The sequence below is a fragment of the Bubalus bubalis genome, chromosome 2, assembly GCF_019923935.1.
Source record: "Bubalus bubalis isolate 160015118507 breed Murrah chromosome 2, NDDB_SH_1, whole genome shotgun sequence".
Taxonomy (NCBI): domain Eukaryota; kingdom Metazoa; phylum Chordata; class Mammalia; order Artiodactyla; family Bovidae; genus Bubalus; species Bubalus bubalis.
This window is the reverse complement of record NC_059158.1, coordinates 18767008-18778991: the sequence shown is the minus strand read 5'-3', so window position 1 is coordinate 18778991 and position 11984 is coordinate 18767008. Positions and strand designations below refer to the sequence as shown.

Genomic DNA, 11984 nt, shown 5'->3' with positions numbered 1-11984 from the left:
TGATGAAAGTGAAAGAGGAGAGTGGAAAAGTTGGCTTAAAGGTCATCATTCAGAAAACTAAGATCATGGCATCTGGTCCCATCACTTCATGGGAAACAGATGGGGAAACAGTGGAAACTGTGTCAGACTTTATTTTTTTGGGCTCCAAAATCACTACAGATGGTGGCTGCAGCCATGAAATTAAAAGACGCTTACTTCTTGGAAGGAAAATTATGACCAACCTAGACAGCATATTCAAAAGCAAAGATATTACTTTGCCAACAAAGGTCCGTCTAGTCAAGGCTATGGTTTTTCCAGTGGTCATGTATGGATGTGAGAGTTGGACTGTGGAGAAAGCTGAGTGCAGAAGAATTGATGCTTCTGAACTGTGGTGTTGGATAAAACTCTTGAGAGTCTCTTGGACTGGAAGGAGATCCAACCAGTCCATCCATTCTAAAGGAGATCAGTCCTGGGTGTTCTTTGGAAGGACTGATGCTGAAGCTGAAACTCCAATACTTTGGCCACCTCATGCGAAGAGTTGACTCATTGGAAAAGACTCTGATGCTGGGAGGGATTGGGGGCAGGAGGAGAAGGGGACGACAGAGGATGAGATGGCTGGGTGGCATCACTGACTCGATGGACGTGAGTCTGAGTGAACTCCAGGTGTTGTTGACGGACAGGGAGGCCTGGCGTGCTGCGATTCATGGGGTCGCAAAGAGTCGGACACAACTGAGTGACTGAACTGAACTGAACTGAACTGATTGAGTGCTGGGACAAGGAAAGCAGGAGTCAGACCAACTGCCTTTCCCCAGTTGTGTTCAGAGGGACCGTGAGCCCAGGCTTCACTGATGATGAGCCACTGCCGTTAGCACTACTGTGCATGCGCAGTCACGTCCGACTCTTTGTGACCCTATGGGCTGTAGCCCATCAGGCTCCTCTGTTCATAGGATTCTCCAGGCAAGAAGAGTGGAATGGGTTGCTGTTTCCTCTTCCAAGGGATCTTCTGGACCCAGGGATCTAACCCACGTCTCCTGCATTTCCAGTATTGGCAGGTGGGTTCTTTCCCACTGAGCCACCTGGGAGGCCCTTTTAGTTCTATTGTTCAGCTCCAAGTCAGAAAGAACTGCTACCCAAAGTTGATTCTTCCTACCTTTACAACTTCGGCCCCCTAGTGAAATTTTCTCCTGCTATTCTTTCTAGCTCCAAGCTTTCAAATATCTGAATCTTCCCCTGTTTTTATATTAATATTTTAAGCTCAAAAACGATAGCCACTACAGCTGCTAGGTGAAGTTAGACAAATTTCATTGTGTCTAGATTAGCTTTCAAGTGAGGTTTGATAAATTAAATGATGATAATCTATAGAGGAGTGGATGAGAAATAAGGATTTGGATTCATGTCATAAAGTCACAGCAGCACAGAGCTCTCTGGATCTTCTTTCTTTCCTCTCTCTCTCTTTTCCCCAGATGAAAGAATTATTTCTTTTTCTACCCAAACCACCACAAGTCAATGTCCAGTATATTGCAGGAAAGGGTTACTTTTATAAACCAGAGGTGTACTGTAAAAGGCATTTGAGGGCCTCATCTAGATAGTTTTTCAGCTTATTTTCTTTTTGACAGCTTTAAAGGGCCTTTAAAAATTGCCAGGAGAGTAGATTCATATTTTTATCATTCCACCTGCATAGCATTTTAGACACATTTATATTCCTGAAAGCATAATAATACATAACATTTAGCATTTAATTTATGACTCCTGCCACATCTGGTAAAAAACTCCTTCTGAAGCAATAAATCAACCTCTTCATGTCAAATTGCCATTCATTCTTTGACCTCCTCCATAATTTATGGTTTGTGAGTGCAAAATGGGAGAAGCAGCTTAAATCAAGTGGATTTTAATTAACAATCTTAGAAAATTCAGAAGAATATTTGCAATTTATTCATGAGGGGAGAGGACTTGGTTGCTAGAAGGAAGAGAAAAAAAAAATGCAGCTCATTTCCATGGGTACAAATTGAAGTCTATTCTGGGTGCTTCGAAACCACAACATGAAGATTTTTCTCCACTTTGAGTTAGAAAGACAAAGTGATTCTGATAGAAAAAGCTGTCCAAGCTCCCAGGACAGAATCAATTTTCTAGTAGAGATTTTGAGGGAAAAGAGTAGGGGGAGACATGTAGCCATCTTCTGCTTATGCAGCCTTTAACAGAGTTGCCTGGCTGCTGACACGGTGCCTTTCATGTCAAACAATTTTATTTCTAAGCTTTTCACAGTGTGTCCTAAGTAGCTTCTATTAGCATTGTCCTGTCCGTTTCCTTGGCAACAGAGCTGGTCAATTTAGACACCATTTAAGAGCTGTGGAAAAAGCAACAGCCAGCAGTGTGTTGGGCAAAATTACAGAGAACAAGCTGAATACAATCCTCGCTGGAGGAGAGGCATTTTCTTCCAGGGCCCATTTTATTTTAATTAAAACTGAAAAGCTCTTTTAAACAGGGCCCTAGATTAAGTACAAACCAGAGTCATCTACTGTACAAGCATTGCAGCTGCATTCCTTAATGTTATCTCTTTAACCTTAATGGATTGCTTGCACTTTTAAAAATAAACAAGGAGGGAAAACCTTGGGGCAGTATGGTAACTTCTTGTTATTCATCTTTAGAGTAAATATAGAATGGAGAGAGACAAATCTTTTCCTGTCTGGAGTCATGTTTAAATGGAGCACAAGATCCTCCAGCTTTACATACAATAATTTTAGTTTATCCTGCATGAGAAAATCAACTTTTACTTAAGATGTCATCAGTAGTCTCGTTTGCTGTTAATCTAGCTTCATTACTTGTGGTGATTTTATGTAGCCATTTCCCCCCAATAACTTTACATGAGTCATTTTGAACATGGACTCAGCTAGAACTTTGAAAAATTTCAGGGCTGAGTTTTATGTTGGTATTTGGCTTTGCACTTACCATTGCACTCACAGCTTTTTGTATGTAGGATAGGATGGAACATAATTTGAGGTAGGGGAGAACTTTTCTCCTAGTACAGGATATGTTAAAATCCTTGTCCTCTGGGATGAAAGGAAGTTGATTTATATAATATGTATATTTGCAAATGAGACAAGAAGATTGATTACTTCTATAGGAACTTGTTCAGTTCAGTCGCTCAGTCATGTCCAACTCTTTGCAACCCCATGGACTGCAGCACGCCAGGCCTCCCTGTCCATCACCAACTCCTGGAGTTTACTCAAACTCATGTCCACTGAGTTGGTGATGCCATCCAACCATCTCATACTCTGTTGTCCCCTTCTCCTGCCTTCAATCTTTCCCAGCATCAGGGTCTTTTCCAATGAGTCAGTTCTTCGCGGGAGATGGCCAAAGTATTGGAGTTTCAGCTTCAGCATCAGTCCTTCCAATGAATATTCAGGACTGATTTCCTTTAGGATGGACTGGTTGGATCTCTTTGCAGTACAGGAACTCTGAAGAGTCTTTTCCAACTCCACAGTTCAAAAGCATCAATTCTTCGGCACTCATCTTTCTTTATAGTCCAGCTCTCACATCCCTACATGACTACTGGAAAAACTATAGCTTTGACTAGACAGATCTTTGTTGGCAGAGTAATATCTCTGCTTTTTAATATGCTGTCTAGGTTGGTCATCACTTTTCTTCCAAGGAGTAAGCATCTTTTAATTTCATAGCTGCAATCACCATTGGCAGTGATTTTGGAGCCCCCGAAATAAAGTCTGTCACTGTTTCCATTGTTTCTCCATCTATTTGCCTTGAAGTGATGGAACTAGAGACCATGATCTTTGTTTTCTGAATGTTGGGTTTTAAGCCAACTTTTTCACTCTCCTCTTTCACTTTCATCAAGAGGCTCTTTAGTTCTTCACTTTCTGCCATAAGGGTAGTGTCATCTGCATATCTGAGGTTATTGATATTTCTCCTGGCAATCTTGATTCCAGCTTGTTCTTCATCTAGCCCAGGATTTCTCATGATATTCTCTGCATATAAGTTAAATAAGCAGGGTGACAATATACAGCCTTGACATACTCCTTTCCCGATTTGGAACCAGTCTGCTGTTCCATGTCCAGTTCTAACTATTGCTTCCTGACCTGCATACAGATTTCTCAGGAGGCAGGTCAGGTGGTCTGGTATTCCCATCTCTTGAAGAATTTTCCCCAGTTTGTTGTTTTCCACACAGTCAAAGGCTTTGGCATAGTTAATAAAGCAGAAGTAGATATTTTTCTGGAACTCTCTTGCTTTTTTGATGATCCAGTGGATGTTGGCAATTTGATCTCTGGTTCCTCTGCCTTTTCTAAATCCAGCTTTAACATCTGGAAGTTCACAGTTCACATATTGTTGAAACCTGGCTTGAAGAATTTTGAGCATTCCTTTGCTAGCGTGTGAGATGAGTGCAATTGTGCAGTCGTTTGAACATTCTTTGGCATTGCCTTTCTTTGGGATTAGAATGAAAACTGACCTTTTTCCAGTCCTGTGGCCACTGCTGAGTTTTCCAGATTTTCTGGCATATTGAGTACAGCATTTTAACAGCATCATCTTTTAGGATTTGATATAGCTCAACTGAAGTTCCATCACCTAGCTTTGTGTAGAACTTTAAGATCGCTTTAATATCATTTTCACTTTAAGAAATTTGGACAAAGAGTTTGTGTTTGAAATAGGGAATTTTTGATACTACTGTCTCTACTATGGTGAGTGCACTGGGGCAGTTCAGAGTTTGCATGCTTTTAAGTTCAGTTCAGTTCAGTTCAGTCACTCAGTCGTGTCCGACTCTTTGCGACCCCATGAATCTCAGCACACCAGGCCTCCCTGTCCATCACCAACTCCTGGAGTTCACTCAAACTCATGTCCATTGAGTCGGTGATGCCATCCAGCCATCTCATCCTCTGTTGTCCCCTTCTCCTCCTGCCCCCAATCCCTCCCAGCATCAGAGTCTTTTCCAATGAGTCAACTCTTCTCATGAGGTGGCCAAAGTATTGGAGTTTCAGCTTCAGCATCAGTCCTTCCAATGAACACTCAGGACTGATCTCCTTTAAGATGGACTGGTTGGATCTCCTTGCAGTCCAAGGGACTCTCAAGAGTCCTTCCAACACCACAGTTCAAAAGCATCAATTCTTCTGCACTCAGCTTTCTTCACAGTCCAACTCTCACATCCATACATGACCACTGGAAAAGCCATAGGCTTCACTAGACAGACCTTTGTTGACAAAGTAATGTCTTTGCTTTTTAAGTTAGTCTCATCTAAATGGAACCTTGTAAGGCAGTGGATGCGTATTTATAGAAAACATCAAAGCAGAGACATTAAACTTGCTGTTGGAGATATCTTAAGTAGGGTTCATGCCCCAGTAGAATGCTCAATTTGAAGACTTCTAAAATTCATTTTTGTGCTAACACTTCATGATCCTGTCATTGAATCTGGAACAAAATATATAGTCCCCTAAGTAGTCCAGAGATTAGTGAGAGAAAAATGACCCCTGAACTTTGTTTTTCCACAGTTATCTGGGAATATGCTTTATCTCTTTCTATAGGCTCCTCTGTTTAGGGAGAGGGGTGGGGAAATACAGATATGTTCATTTCCAAGCCTTTTGGATCCCTCTCTTATCTTATCAACAAATATAATAAATGACTCTGTTTCATGAAAGTTCTTGATCAAATGTTACTGGGATTACAAGGTTTCTGAGATTTCTCTGTATTTTTTTTTTTTTTTTTTTTTTTCATTCAGTAAGAATCAGCCTGAATCATGCTTCCTGTTGAAAGGGTTACTGGAGCCTTAAAGGCATTCCAGTCAGGATCTCCATGACTAGATAGCAAAGATGCCAATTAATGCTGGTTGTAAAGGGGAACAGCAGGGCCCACCAGTCATTTTCCCATATGGCACACAAGAACAATTAGATAATAGGCTGACATTTCATCTTTGGTATTTACATAATGTATACTACGGTGATTGATAGGAAAGAGGTACGTAGATGTGACAGACTGACAGAGGATAAGGGCAGAAGCCGTCTGTCTTTTTCATTATGATGACCATTTTAACGAACAGACCAACTCCTTTCTGCAGTCCATTAAATCACCTGACAGTGTAAACATGTGGAGAATAGCCCTGGGAATTGGGCTTGTCAGGTGAGGGCTCTCCAGCTAGCAGGGAGGGTTTGTGAGACTCTTCTGGGGCTGCTGATTCTGGGGAGAACCACTGCCATTCATCACAGGAGATCCTGCTTTTCTCATCACCAGAGGCTCAGGATGTGGAAAAAATTCGTGCCTCCAAGATGGCCTCTAGCAGAGAGCACTTTCCTGTCCTTTTACGTTCTTTTGGAATTCTCTGCAATGTCAGGTCTCTGTTTCCTGAGCTCTGAACCTGATTCATTGAATAACCTTGAGCAAATGACAGCCTCTCCTAGCCTCCTGTTTTCTCATCTGTGAAATGAGGCTCACTCCTACTCCCAGTTCCCTTTCCCGATGGAATAACTCTTTCTGAAAAGCATTTTGATCTCCATAGGGAAAGGTGTTATACAGCAGCACAGAATTGTATTTGATTCTGTGCCACCCACAAGTTCAATTTTTGTGGTCCCAGCCTGACTCCATAAGCAAGCTAAGTGCTTCTCGGTGTGTGTAGGTAATAAACACCTGAGAGAGGAAGCCGTTTACATTTCAAAGTGAGGAGCACGAGATACCATTTTTCTCATGCTCTTGATCCAGTAAAGCAGGGTTTCTAGTTTTGGCTCTATTGGCATTTGGGTATGAATAATTCTTTTCTGTGAGAAGCTGTCCTATGCACTGTTTACTAGATTTACTGAGCATGTTTATTAGATCCCAGTATCACCTTCCCCTCCTTCCCTGAGTTGTGACAAGCAAAAAATGTCTCCAGACATTGCCAGATGTCTGCTGGGGTGTAGAATTACCCAGTTGAGGCACTCTGCTCTCAAATGTGCTTGGATAGTCACCCCACAACTCAAGATGGGGCTTGTACTTGAATCTGGCCTATGCTGGTGCTTATATAAACTTCCAAGGTTTGAAACGAATTCAAGAAAGAAAAAAAAAAATCCCTTTTTTGTATTTTAGTACAGCTAGTTACATGATAGTCTCCTGGCATTTCCCCCCAGAGGATTGCTGCTGCCTCTCATGGTGATAGAACAAACAAGGAGAGCTGGTCTCTGTACTGTGAGCTTTTCTTAGTTGAAGACTAAGGAAACTGTTGGGTCTATTTAAAGAGATCCAACCAGTCCATTCTGAAGGAGATCAGCCCTGGGATTTCTTTGAAGGGAATGATGCTAAAGCTGAAACTCCAGTACTTTGGCCACCTCATGCGAAGAGTTGACTCATTGGAAAAGACTCTGATGCTGGGAGGGATTGGGGGCAGGAGGAGAAGGGGATGACAGAGGATGAGATGGCTGGATGGCATCACTGACTCGATGGACGTGAGTCTGAGTGAACTCCGGGAGTTGTTGATGGACAGGGAGGCCTGGCGTGCTGCGATTCATGGAGTCGCAAAGAGTCGGACATGACTGAGAGACTGAACTGAACTGAACTGAAAGTCTATGGATTGGAAAGCAGACACCCAGTCATGCTGTATGAGATACAGTCTCCTCTACTAACGATGCTATATGTTTTCTTGGAAAAGCTTCCAGCTTCACAATTGTGGCCCGTTAGCTGGTTTTGTATCCAACAAGCATACCCATCGACTGTTTGTATATTCAGGGCGCTGGCCCACTCTGCTGGGCGGGTATAGTCTAGAAGCATGATGTAATCATCATAATTAAGTCATAAAACAATCAGGAAGGACCCTGGCCCGAATAACTAAGAGATGAAATACTTCATCTGTGACAGAAGGCCAAGGAACAGAAAAGTATTTGGAGATACGGTTAATTATTCTGCCACCTGAAAATGCTGGGTGTATTTTTTGAAAAGCAAAATTAAATGTTATCGGAAGAGGATCTTTTTTTCTGAAAGAAGCCAAGCATTTAAGAATTTAGAATCCTTTTTTTTTGTCTCGGAAAGTGCCATGGTCACACATGTGTGTTCACTGAATGCTATTTTCTGTAGTGTAATTTATCAGATACCTTACAGAATTGGAATTTGATAGTTTCTCCTTTCCAGGAAACAAATATGGAATCAGGGGGTTAAAAAATTCTCTTGACAATCAGAAGAGATCCCCCAAACTTAGACATCAAGGTTTGTGTGTTAATTGATCAATTAAATCATTAATTTCTTCACATCCATTCAACTATGATCAGTTCCCAGAGAAGAGGAAGCTCAGGTCTGGGAAATAGGTTTCATGCTGTCTACTGAGAGTCTAGAGGGGGAATGTGGGCTCCAGGTAGGCATTTTATCTTGTCTCTTTGGACTGTGTGGACTATATGGTGAGGGGCAGTGCTGGGAAAGGGGCAGAGTAAAGTCCTTTAAAGGCCAAAGACCAGAGGAGGGACTCTTTCACCTACTTGTCTTAATAATCAACCCTGTGCCAGAATCTGGTTGAAACAAGAACAGATATTGTTGGCATGAGTTAAGTGTGTTAATATACACAAGCCACTGAGAAGAGTATCTGGCACATGTAGGCACTCTGTAGATGTTAGCTACATATACTGTTATTAGTGCTGGAAAAACCAACCAATTTCTGGCTCTTGATTTATTTTGGCACACTTAAAAAAGTGTACAGAGATCACTTGAAAAAGGAAAAATTTTAAACAAATTCCATTGTAGCCATTGCATTCCTACAAACAGTAGCCCTCTTGGTAGTATATGCAGCCTGTTGCTTTAGGGGTTCCCTTAGGGACCTTGGAGATAGCCCTTTCCTGTAGATATTCATGTATGGCCTCATGCTGTCCCTAATGTAGGCTCCAGACAGGTATGTGTGGTGCCTTTGGAAAGCCCCTGGGCACAGTGATCAGGGTCCTTATTGGACAAGGTATAATGCCCATCTGTAACAAGCTGAAGAACAAAGAACATGTGATTGAGGCCATGCTGCTGCTGCTGCTAAGTCGCTTCAGTCGTATCCGACTCTGTTTGACCCCATAGATGGCAGCCCACCAGGCTCCCTGTCCCTGGGATTCTCCAGGCAAGAACACTGGAGTGGGTTGCTATTTCCTTCTCCAATGCATGAAAGTGAAAAGTGAAAGTGAAGTCGCTCAGTCGTATCCGGCTCCTAGCGACCCCATGGACTGCAGCCTACCAGGCCCCTCCGTCCATGGGATTTTCCAGGCAAGAGTACTGGAGTGGGGTGCCATTGCCTTCTCCGGATTGAGGGTCTACACAGGGCCAAGTCCAAGTTCTCTGGCTGTGGGAAGATCCACATCTCTAAGAGCTGGAGATTTACTGAGTGTAGTGAGGATGAATTTGGAAGCATGGTGGCAGAAGAGCAGTTCATTCTAGGTGGCTACAGAATCAAATACATCTCAAATTGCAGCTCCTGGAAGAATGTCAGGTCCTGCACTCATGAGAGCTGTGGTGTTGCCCCTGCCGTACTCATGTCCACCAATAAATCCTACTCTGCTGTCAAATAAATAAATACATGAACACAATGTTAAACAAACAAACAAAATTTCCAGCACTGCCATCTTCAGAGGGTTGTTTCCTTGCCATGAAGTGAAGTGAAGTGAAATTACTCAGTTGTGTCCGACCCTTTGTGACCCCATGGACAGTAGCCTACAAGGCTTCTCTGTCCATGGAATTTTCCAGGCAAGAGTACTGGAGTGGTTTGCCATAGCCTTTAAATGGTGCTGCAGATGTTGAGGATTGGTGGCTTACTGGAAAATTGTTGAGGGCTCAAGATCACACCTGTGGCCCGTCCCACCATGTCTCTGGATCAGTGCTTCCGTCAGTCATTCACGGTGCCCAGCGCCTTCCACTGGACCTTGTTTTACCATCTAATAATTATTCAGCTTAGTCAGGGGAAGAGACTGATGACAGAGTAGACAAAACAGTCTAAGGTTACTGGTGCTGCTGGGAAAACTACTCAAAGTATATCCTGTAAGTGGCTGATCTGTTGCTTCCCTTCAAGGATTAACTACGATTTTGACCTTATAGCTGAATTGTTTGGTCAGGTGCTTATTGATCTATTATTTAGACTTTACTTCCAGAGGAATGGTTGGCTTGCTTATTTTTTCTAAATGTGTAATAAATTAAAAGAAATACTGGCTATATGAGTAACTGATTATTCTTAGTAATCTGCTTCATGAATCCTTTAAGAATATTGCTGGCTAACTGTGTCAAAACACAGATGATAAATTGAGTTTTAACATTTTAAAAGTGATGCAACTTTTTTTCCTCTTCATCACTTTTGCATCATTGAACTCCACATGAATCCAGAGTGGGACTGACTGTGGATTTTTCTGAGTTAACAAATCAAGGTGTCAACTCAGGCTCATTTATTACTTCTGAATGCCAGAAATTCTGTCCAAAAGTCTGAAAATAGCAAGGACCTCCAGAATGAATCATCTCAATTCATTTTCGGCTTTCAGCTTCCACTGAGTAATTTTTACAATTCAGTTCATCTAGCTGGGGAGAAGTCTAACTGGTGGGACTGTGACAAATCGGGGTTGGAAACTTGATAATGAAAAGGAGGACTTGGTAATGTCAAACTTACAAATTTCCGGTTTTCACTGCTGGGCAAAATGTGTTGCAATTCAAGCAGTAAGAGGCTGGCTGTAAGTCCGAGAGAGTGATCCAAAGCTATTTAAAAGCTACAGGATTTATTTTATGCCATGTTGATCCATTTCATGCTATCAGAATTAGTTCCCTAGCAAGATAATTGTGTCATGACATAAAATTCATTCAAAACATGAACATATTTATTTTTTCTGAAATAAAAAGGTCATCTGGTAGGGAAACACTTGTCTTTTTCCCTCATATCCTTGGTTCATTCCCCTTTAAACTGGTACTGCCTTTCTCTTTCCTCATTAATAAAGCTCTTTGTTTCCTACAGAGGAGAATAAATAAACCTTTCCCTTCTCCTCACAGAAGAGCCTACTGTTCATGTGTACGTTTTCTACTCACTTTTATTTGTGATGAATTTGTGATTAGAAGGATCCCCACATTGCCCTCTTCTGTCAATCAGCTGAAGGAGAGCTGGGAGCTCACTCATGTAAACATATAGGAGAATAGCTACGTATTTTTAATATCTTCATCTTATAGGAATGTTAATAGAATGATCACTCTCAGTAGTTTCTGAGTCACTTAATAAAAACCTCATTTAATATGCAATGGTCTCTTGAGATTAGACATTAAACTGAGGCTCTTGACTCAGTATCAAGACTGAATCAGAAAATAATTTAAGTGAATTGAGTTTTTCTTTGGGAAGATGATCTCCTTTGGGGGCATATGGTAGCATCTAGTTTTCTTGTGTTGACCAAGATCCTCGGAAATATACCAGGCTCTTGAATCTTTCCTTTTTCCTCTATTTCCCCCTTGAACATGTGTTCCTCTTATTATATATTCCCTCAGCACTGTTTCTTTTTTCAAGGTGGAAGCCGTCTAAACTGAGAAGTTAATGCTGACAGAATTTAGATACAGGAAGTGTCATAAGGAATTCTAAGTCCATCCCTTCATTTTATAGAAGTGGGAATTGTTTCCAAATGAAGTCAAAGATTGTGCAAAAGAGTCCACTGCGACTTAGAGACAAAACCCTGGCATGGGCGCCTGGGTCCAGATTGGGGATCTTTTCATGACAACTTGCACCTTTCTGATTTGCCAAGTGGCTGCTAGTCCCCTTCTCAAGATCAGTTTGATTTAAATGGGAACTCCAGAGAACACATTGCAAGAAGCTGAAGAAAGGACTCTGGCAAGAACATGAGAGACAGTAGCAGGCTGGTATGGGTGCTCTTTTAGGGGAGAACAGTCTTTTAGATGCTTTCAAATCCACACTGGTGATGGTGAGATCTGCCTAGCAACCAAGGCTGGCCACAGGTAGACGCTGCTGAGTTGCTGCCATTCGCCTCCAGTAAGCTTTGTGGGACCTGTCCACGCAGATTTCTTCCAGTTATATAAGTACAGTCTTCACTTTCATTTCCAGGCAATTA

General features: G+C 41.9%; 1 pseudogene; it reads left to right on the top strand.

The window, feature by feature from the left end:
* Window positions 1-8664: 8664 nt before the first annotated feature.
* LOC112583084 lies at window positions 8665-8757 on the top strand (annotated as a pseudogene).
* Window positions 8758-11984: the final 3227 nt, after the last annotated feature.